Below are 10,821 nucleotides of genomic sequence, written 5' to 3' on the forward strand. Positions count from 1 at the left end.
ATACAGAAGCAAAGTAACATGTCATCACCCTATTCTCTTTGTTTTCTAGATTATGTAAACCAAGATAAGCCTCCGCCAGTGAAGAGCAGCTGCTTTTGACGTGTGTGTGAGGTATTATTTTGCATATATCATACTGTAGCTAATGATTTTTTACTAACAGTGCACTCTTCAACATACAATAAAATAAATACTACAGTAGTAGTACTCCTTTAATTGTACTCAGTATTATTTCAACACCGACCCTTGAATAGAAGTGAAAACTAACACTGATTGTGTGACAATCTTGGAGCTGCTACACTGTGAGGTTTGAGTGTAAACTCATTACACTGATGCAGAATCAGTGTCTTTCTGCCTCCACAATGAAACCCAATGGCAGCCGAGGAGCACAGGTATTATAGAGAGAAAGCTGAACAAAAAAATGAAAAATGAAAGCGTTGGTCTTTCACATTATTTGATGATGTGTAGCCAACTCCCTTTATGGACTGGGGCTAAAATCCTAATGGGGAGAAGCTTGAAGTGTATAGAGCCTACAGAGGATAAGCTACTAAATCTCGCAATAAAAGCAATGTGATTTACAGTAAATTCCACAAGGCTGACAGCGCCACTGAGGGCATAAACACTCTTTTCAATGCTGCGCCTTCACTGGAAGGCTGCTCTATCTGCTGTGAACCACAATCACACAGCGAGGCGGGCTTCTCACTAGCAATGACTTTGATAAATAACCAGGAAGTCCTACTGTTGGCTTAAAAACTACACGTTGTTCAGTTGCAATTCTACATTTGTCCCTCTTTAATGGGCATGGAAGTGACTTTAGCAGTAATCTGTCAGTGACTGATTAGGTCTGGCCAAATCCCCTCTCCACTCCACTCTGCAGGCACAGTGTTCAGCCACAGCTGTGGGGTTACCGCAGGACGGCTGTATTAGGGAAGAGCATGCTTTATTTACCTGCAACACAAACATAGTTAATTCCACTTGGGTGACTTCGAACAGGGTGACCGCCAGTAAAAAAAAAAGAAGCAAAAACAAGAAGTGACATGTTCTTGTTGGTGCTGAATGCATGCGCCAGAGGATAAACAAACTGTTTTTTTTGGACCAGTGACTCTGAGTAAAGAACTAACATCTTCAGCAGAGCCCTGTGCTGTCTTATACCTTTTTGTGCAGCACTAAATGGACTGCGAAAGTACTGTAGTTGGTCAAGAATGTCCATAAAGTCATTATAATAACACATAACAATCTGTTCACAATATATGTGGTTCCTGTCACAACAATGCTTTTCTGAAGCTGGATATCAAAATAATTAGAGTAGACAAGCAACATGAAAACCAAGTATATGAGATGTTTTCACACGTGAACGCAGAAACTGCTCCATGTCACATTTTAACATTTGCTTGAATCCTGAAATAATGCTTAACTGCACTGTGATCTCCATCACACGTTTGCTACAATGCAAAAGACAATATTTATTTGCAATGTGGCACAAGAGGTGGAAAATGTAATTTAGACTGGGAGCTGAATATTGATCACACTTACCAGCGGATCCATTTTAATTAAATATTAAGTGGCCATGGTGGATTTTCATGGCTACAAGTAGTTTCTTGTTTTTCTGTGTGCATCTTCTGAGAAATGAAACATTGCCAGAAACAACACATTTAGACTTATCTTTCATCAAAGTCTTTAAGAACCTGGCTGGTGGATAATCCAATTAATTTCACATTCAAAGAATATTTCAGTTATTTTTAACAGGAGGTCTGGGCATGCAACATCCGTGCATGAATTTAAATGGAGATACTTAAATAGTAATTATTCCACTCAGGCTCCAACACAGGTAACAAATGGAATTCAATCAGTGTCGATGCATAATGACCATCATTAAGAGAAAGAAAATAATAATGACATCCTATCTGCATTAAACCGGCAAACACTTCACACAATGATCCTGCAGCCATTATTGATCTCCATGGAGATAAGCAATTGCCAATTCCCAGCGTTGTGTGTGAATGTTAAATACAGCTCGTTCTCTTTTGCTGAAAACTATTTCAGTTGACGGCAGAATTCATTCAATTTACTAGGCTACTTGAAATCCCACAGCCTGGTTCTACTACATGATGCTAATTAGAGACATTGTCCTTGTTGCCTCTTCAGCTCCCAACCTCTTATGCTCCACTTTTGGGTTTCAAACGTCCTCGAGTGCCGGCTGCCGACATGACATTATTTTGAAGAGATCATACAGCAGCACACCTGAATGCTATGTGAGGATATTGTAAAGTTTGATGGTTTTGAGGGTTCTGTGCGTGTCAGTCAAGTAGGTTCTCTCTTTACTGCAGTGTAGCCAACAAGTACTCAATTAGATGCACATATTAAATAGTCAGGAGATCCCCTCCCCCTCGTGGTGCATAGACAGGCCTACTGCTTTACCTGAGACGGTATTTATTCAAAGCGTCATCTATGAATCCATCTGAATTTGTACTGGTTACGTGTTCGCTTTCAAATTATGAACTGTTGTTGTAAAAAGCCTCTAAAAATGCTGTGTGTGTGTGTGTGTGTGGACTTGCGGTTGCTTCTACAGTCCACCCCCAGCTCGAGAGTCTAGGACGGTTTGGTAACTGCAGGAAGGTGGAGGGGAATATTACTTGGCTGGAGAAAATCCCCATGGTTTATACCAGATTCAATAGCTCTCCAGTTGGATGGATTCATTGAAAGATATAAGCTCTGAGGTACCAAAATGTTCAACAGGACTCAATCATCGGACAGCTGTAATGCAGATACCTAAAAAGAAAGATTGAATGAATAGTCAGCTGTGGCATTGAAATATGCTAACAGTCAGATTGTTGGGATAATCTGTGTTTATTCTGGCAAGTGCCTCCAAACAGAATTATTTTGCTACATATCAATTTGCTACATATTAATCAGTATGCTGATCAACAGTTGCCAGCACATGTAAGCACATTCTAAGAAGACTTCTCCAAGAGCACCACTTGGTAGAATAATGGAATTAGAAATTCAACAGAAATTATCCATGATTTCCATACCTTCTGTTCCAGGCCAGCTCCATCTGTTTGGCTCTGAGAGTACTGACACTGCTACGATACCATGGTAGAAGTGACAGATTCTCCAGACTCCGAGAGTCTGGTCAGTTCTGCGTCGGGTCATGTTCTCCGAGAAACTGCGAGGGTGTGTGGAAATAAACTAATCACTAGCGATGATAAGCTTACTACAGTACATATCCTAAAACCAGATTTAAATGGCTTATCTGACTTCCAACTATAAAACAACGCTGGGCCGTCTTTAGTGGAAGCCTCCCCTCGCCATAACAGTTTGGCTACTTTCTAACGGTATCCTAATTGAATAGCGGAGCTCCAGCAGGAGCTCGAGGGGGTGAAGGACAATAGTAGCGCGGCCAGTCTGGCCGGGCGCCAGCGGACGGAGTGCAGTGGGCCCCGGCGCCCAGTGGCAGGCGGAACCCGTATCCGAGTCGGCATCAGGAAAGACGGCCTCCGCTGCTTTGATGGATCTGTCGTTGGGGGTTGCTGTCCTGCACCCGGTAGGTGTTCAGGTATCCACCACCAACACAACACTACACAGAGCACAGCCAGGGTGCGCGAGCGAACACCGGCTTTCTCCTCTAAAGTATTTCACTGGTTTGTGTGTGTGTGTGTGTGTGTGAGAGGGGGGTCATTCAACATGGTGGCAGTGGGGAATAGCTTTTCACTTTTATCCCGATGATGAAAGACAGAACAGATACAGGCGAAAGCTACTGCTATGAAAATATCTCACACTCACTGGAGGCAGGAGCTCCGTACCTGCTGATGTTAACTCCAGACAAAGCAGCAGTCCTTCACCCTCCTCTCTCCACTGTCCCTCCCCCCCACGCCTCCCCGGTCAAGGCTACTCTGTTGGATCAGGAGCTAATCTGCATATATCTACTGTACCTATAGTACTGAACACCTCTATCCTCTCCAATGAGGAGAACGACCAGAGTGGTTATGTTGTGGTTTATTCAAGGCCGGACGGTGGATAATTCATGGTCGATTTTGGCAATACTGCCGTTTTTTTATATGTTTTTTTTTTTACCCAAGGTCTTTCTTTTTTGTCCCTCTTTAAAAAAAAACAAAAAAAAACTGTGCTGCATACTATAGGTCAATAAACTATTTCTTAGCATAGGCTACCATACAGCTGAAAGAGCTTTGGACATTATAATTTTCACAAAATGGCAGATTTGTTTTCATCTGTAGGGAAATCACTTCCTCTTCCTGTCCTGAAAGGCTTAAAGGTAGGTAGTTTGACGTAGACAAGGCCTCCGATTGGTCATCAACATTCGGGGGCGGTGCATTCTTTGAATCCAAAATACAGAGGCAGCGGTAAACACGGAGATCCAAGTTTATTCTCAGAGTACTTCTGTTACTGATAGCTGAAAGGATATTATGCCAATTTTACCAAATAAAGCCAAAAGCAAACTACCTATCCCACCTTTAAAGACCGCTCCTTTGTTGAGCGTGACCTGTGACCTGCTCGGTGTGCCGCGATTCATTTCCAGCGCTATAGTAGCCAGACTCCGAGGACAGTCGCCAAAATTGAACATTATAACGTGATCTAGGCCAACAACGGTCGGGGTTGAGAGAGACATTGTCAAAGACTGAGATGTCAAAATAAAATTTTTACCCGTTGTAAGCCTTTTGCGTTGAAGTGGGTCTCCTCATTAAAACCGGTGATGCCAAGGTCATTCAATTAACGTCTCCCTATTTCATCTGCGTTGGTATCTCCAATGTGACTGAGGGACATTCTACCCATCACACTCAAGTGCTTCTGCGCCCATAATAGAAGCGCACTGTGGTCGTTCCATGCATATCTCCAAATGTTACATTTAAATGAGGAAAAATGATTAAGATATTCAATTGCTTTTTTGTTTCCTACAAGTTAGTCAAGGAGCCTAATATAAAAAAGAGAGAGAAGAACACATACGCAGGTGTATTTAATCAAGAGTTCATCAACAATGCAAGTATTGTAGGCTAGACTTTATATGCCACTAAGGTCGCGTTCACACCTAAAGGTCCGTTGTTTCAATTTTCCAACTGGTCCGGTTTGCGTTCATACTCAAAACGGTCCAGAAATTGTTAACAAAAGCCATGTGGCTGGAAATGCCGTTCGATTGTTGGTCATACAGTTGGTGGGGAAAAGGCAACCGATTTGCGCAATTTCTACCTGGATATCATCATCATCATCATCTGTATGGTAGCCCACATCATGGAGCACTGTCATTTTTGTACTGTCACTGCTATTTTTGCTATTCATGGTGTTATTTTTGTGCCAAAAATGGTATATTATGAGTGCACAAAGATGTTTCGCACATGCATGCAAATAATTATTAATTTTGAGCAAAGGAAAGTCTAGGCTATTGTACTCAATAAAAGGGTATTTGCATGTCTGCTAAAGTCCATATACGTAGGCACGCACAACAGCTGTGATGATCACCCCACTTTCTTCCTTGGTCTGTGCAGATAATTATACCTGTTGAGCAAAGGGAAGTCTAGGCTATATTGTACTCAACAAAAGTTTATCAGCATGCCTGCTAAAGTCCATATATACACACACAATGGCTGATCACTTCCTTCCTTGGTCTGTGTGGCTCAAAGCTTGCCTCTGCGCTGGCTCAACCATGCCTCCATGCGCTCGGCACAGAATCTTGTCACTAAAATAACACCAGAGCGTTAGAAATGTGCCAACATTTTAGGGAGGTATCTGACTAAACCTTTCCATTTTGGGCACTTTTTTTTCAGGCACTTTTTTCCCCAGGCCTATACATTTCTAAATCAGGCTGATTATTAATTAGTAACTAACTAATAATTCGTATTTGGCATATGTTATTGTATTTTATTAGGATATATTAATTTAATATTTATGTAGGCCTGCTTCCCAGTAGGCCGCTTCCACTCCTGGAGTTTGTGGCAGTCTGGACATGAAGTCTCCCATTCATCCCATCCCTCCCATCTATCCCAATGATTTGATTAAATTAAATGCACTGGTATTACATACTGTCATTTAATTTGGCCCTCTTTATTGTAGGCCTATAGTAATAATCCAAACGATAACATGAAGCCTAGGCCTACGTAATAGCAGGACAAATGCGCTCTGCATCCCAAAATGCAAAATGTAGCCAATGACATGAGAGTAAAAAGGATTACAACAACAATATGAAGCCTATTTTCAACTTGTAGGCTAGACATTGTGGGACTTAGTTCATAAAACAAACCATGACCTGTCCAGCAATCGAAGTCAGCCCTACATCTGACCTCATTGCGTTTGTCCCCTGCTATTTTCACGGAATACAAACTAGTTGCCGTCTTCCTGCGCTGCGCAAAGATGGGTGCACTGGAAAAGAAAGACCTTTTTTTAACCTATTAAACGGTGCACTTCCTGTGATTGTTTTGAATGGTGTTCATACCAGAAATGGACTGCTCCAGAGTTCACTTGACAAAGGACCGAGACCACCTCGTCCAGGCGGACCAGAGAGCGGTTGTTTAGTCCGCACCAGAGTTCGATAGCTCCGTTGACGCCGTCCAGACGAACCACAACAAGGGGTTTGGTTCGGTTCAACCGGACTAAACAAGGTTGGTGTGAACGCGCCCTTAATCTGGAATAAAACACAAAACGTGGGCACAGGGGTGGGCCAGCGCCTAACTTAAAACCCAGCTGCATTTGAACATAATGTCATCGGGTATAGTCGGGACTACATGAAAACAATTATCCACCCTAAAAGAAAGAAAAAAACTGTAGCCAGCCAACTCTGTGAAGTGAGTTAAGAAAGTCCAAGTCGCTTAAATCGCACTTAAAGTCGCACTGAAACGGACATTTGAGATCATCTAACTTCCCTAGTTTGACGTATTTCCGACGCAAACAAGCTATGAGGGTGGGACATATGTTTAGAGGAATTTGATTGGAACATTGACAAGTGGACAGGTTTTAAGAACTTTAGACAGATTCGATAGAAGGATAGCGTTGATTGACGGGTGGATGTCGTGAGATTATTGGCTTAAAATCTAAGGTACCTGTTGTCGTCATTGCACGTGACATACCGTTTTGCAGGAAGTAAGAAATTATATACTTTGATATAAGATTACAACAAAAGTTTAATTTTGTAATTTTTTTGGCATACATCGTTGAATAGATGAACACTATGAACAATTATGTGAACCAAAATGGGACATAATGCTTTTTTCATTTCAGTGCGACTTTAATGTGTCAGGTATGTCGACAGTTCGCGCGAATGCAGGATTCGTTAGAAAAGTGGAAAGCCGCGGTCAGCGACCAATCATAGGCCAAATCAGCCTCCCCGCATGGCCCACTATCTGCACGGACCAATCATCCTCGTGAGCATAAAATCTTCTCATTGGTGTCCACGAATATCGAGGGTTTTTCCCCCAGAAGTTTTCACCGCAGCGAGCAAGGAGAAGCGAGAACTTCTGGGTACTGGGTAGATTATATGCCACTTAGCAGAAGTATCCAAAGTGACTTACAATAATTGTGTATTACTTTCGCACTCTGAGCAGAAAAACCCCCCACATGGTGTTATAAAGTGCTGAGAAGACATTGGTCTTAAACTGAGAGAAGCCCAAAGGGATGGTCCTCTGAAGCACTCTGTGGACTCAGAGCCAGAGTAGATTTTTCGAGGCGCTGCTTCTCCAAACGGCTCCAGGACCTCCTGATCAGGCCTAATCCTCGGCTTTCACACATAACTCATTGAGAGCGATGGAGCACCCTCTGTTTACTCGCTCCCAACCAAATGATCTTTCACCAGCAGACCACTTCAAATGTGAAATGGAATTTGCCGGGGTGTTCTGTCCCAGAGTCTATTTCTCTGTACGCTTTAGCAATTCCCAAATAGAGTTCAGCCGCTCACAGATAATGTCTGTGTGGATTGAGCTGAGCTCCTCTGCTGTTCCAGAAGACCCCATGGGAGAGGCATTTCAGGGAGCTAAAGAAGTGCTGTTGAGACACTCACACACACACACACGCACGCACACACACACGCACGCACACACACACACACACACACACACACGCACGCACACACACACGCACGCACACACACACACACACACACACGCACACACACACACACGCATGTGCACACATACACAGATTACACACACATGCACGCACGCACGCGCGCACACACACAATGCTCAATTGCATTTGGTTTTATTGGACACTTGAAGAACGTTTAGATCAGAGTTTGAGCGACTGAACAGTGAAAACAGAGAAAGTGTGTGTTTACTGTAATCAATCATTGGGTTCCAAACGTGCATCGGTGTAAAACGTTGTACATTTATACATACATGTAAACACATATAATACAAAGTAAACACATATAATTGCAATCCAAAGCACCATGTCAAATCAGAAACAGAATCAGAATCAGTTTTATTGCCAGGTAGTTTTTGCACATACTAGGAATATTTTCTGGTCAGTCGGTGCATAACACTGATGGGAAGATAACATTAGACAGGGTGCAAAGACTAGACAGGACAGTGTAAAGACAGGGCAGCGCAAAGGACAGTCCTGTCTTTGCATTGTCCCGTCTAGTCAAATCAGCATCGGGGTTGATGTACAAACGTTCAGTGCCATTTCTGTTTGAATGTAATAAAGTTGTCTGGTGACTTTGTCTGAGCAGTGGATGACAGTATTGCCACTGTGGAGCATAGTTATGATAGATGGTTGTTTTAGGACATCTGCATTTAGTTTGTAGAATCATTATGAGAATATTATCTAGCAGAAAAACAGCCATTAATATTCATTATAATTGTGAAACCCTGGGATGAATGCAGATTGAGTGTCTGTGGATTCCAGCAGAGCGGCCAATGCTGTTTCTCTATTCTCTCTAAACAGCCGTGCAGCTACAAGTGCCTTAGAGAGGTGTTCATTAAAACAATCTTAACATGAGATGACTTTACTAATTTAATCCTATATGAACTGACAAGGACAATTAATAGGTTGATCTATCATTGAGGCCATTCAGATATATTATCAGAGATACTGCAGACAGAAAATAAAGACATCAGATATCGCTCAATACAGGAAATCGTGATACTTAACATTAACAAATTGGACATCTAATTTCCTTACAATGCGAAATTCTGCGATCAACTAAAGCTAATCTCCAAAATTCTAATTTCAAACAATCCAATCCAGATGTGGAGCGACGGCGGGCTAACAATCCAGCCCCTGTTTGAACTGACGAGGGCTCCATCTTTGTTTTTGGGCTGGTAATTGGAGGAATGTTGAAGTGAGGAGCATTGATACATTCCCCAGCCTACGTGTGAACGAGGCTGGCTCCGGGAAGGTCAGGGCTCGGACTGGCCCCCTCTCCCTAAGGGCCTCCAGCGGTAAGGGCTGGAGAACACCACAAACAATTAACCATGTTGCTTCCCTGGCCGGAGCAAGCAGCGGGAGGCTGGTTGGAGGGGTTTTTACCTCAGCGGGTTGCCGTTGGTCACCCTTCAGAGCAATAATCTGCAGGTCTGAGCAATCAATACAGTCACGACAGCTGCTGCCTCCATTACCGCAGACATCTCTGGAGTGTCTGTGCATGAGGAGGAGAGCACAGAGCAGACATCAACACGCGCACACATGCACACACACACACACACGCGCGCTCCGGCTTCGACGCGCGCACAGACATGCACACACATGCACAAACACACACACACACACACACAAACACACTCCGGCATGAACGCATACACACACACACACACACACACACACACACACACATTCCCTTGCCATGTCTCTGCACTGCCCCCCTAACAGACACAACAAAGTCTCTCCACAGAGAAAAGCGGACTGAGAGAATAATGCAGAAAAGTCAATCAACAGTAACTTCCTCATGGTCATGTCACTTTAAAGCCAATGATCATAAAATGTTTGTTTGATCACAGGTTGATACAAGAACACTGTAAAGGTTTACCTAGTTTATTTGTTTTTCTCCTCAAATGGCTCCCACAAAGCTAAAGTATCACAACAACCTGCTCTACTCTAAATACCATTTGTCTCAGCGATTAGGAACCTCAGTGATCCCTCTGAATGTTAGTCTGAGCTGGAAGGCATTTCACTGAATGAAGATGAAATTGTCTTTATACATAACCAGAATCTGTTCAAACCACTTTAAATGCTTTGGAAGCACATATACAGTATAGACCTGAGGAAGCCGCTACCAACAACAACAACAACAACAACATTAGCTGAATGGTGGATAGGATAAATAATAAATAAAGAATAATTAAGGAATAAATAATATATATTTTTATAGGTAGGTAGGTAGGTAGTAGGTAGGTAGCTAGCTAGATAGGTATGTAGGTCGGCTTGTACTAGATAGGTAGATAGGTAGGTGGGTACTAGGTAGGTAGGTAGCTAGTTAGATAGGTAGGTAGTAGGTAGATAGATAGATAGATAGATAGATAGATAGATAGATAGATAGATAGATAGATAGATAGATAGATAGATAGATAGATAGATAGATAGATAGATAGATAGATAGATAGATAGGTAGGCACTAGATAGGTAGGTACTAGGTATGTAGAGTATAGAGTAGGTAGGTAGGTAGGTAGGTACCCTAGGTTGGTAGATAGGTATGTAGGTACTAGGCAGGTAGGTACTACACTGGTACGTACTGTAGGTTGCTAGATAGGTAGGTAGGTACTGTATCTAGGTAGGTACTAGGTAGGTATGTAGCTAGGTAGGTAGGTAGGTGGGTAGGTAGGTACTAGGTAGGTAGGTAGGTAGGCAGGTAGGTAGGTAGGTAGCTAGGTAGGTAGGTAGGTACTA

The sequence above is a fragment of the Borostomias antarcticus genome (genome assembly GCF_949987555.1).
Source record: "Borostomias antarcticus genome assembly, chromosome: 9".
NCBI lineage: Eukaryota > Metazoa > Chordata > Actinopteri > Stomiiformes > Stomiidae > Borostomias > Borostomias antarcticus.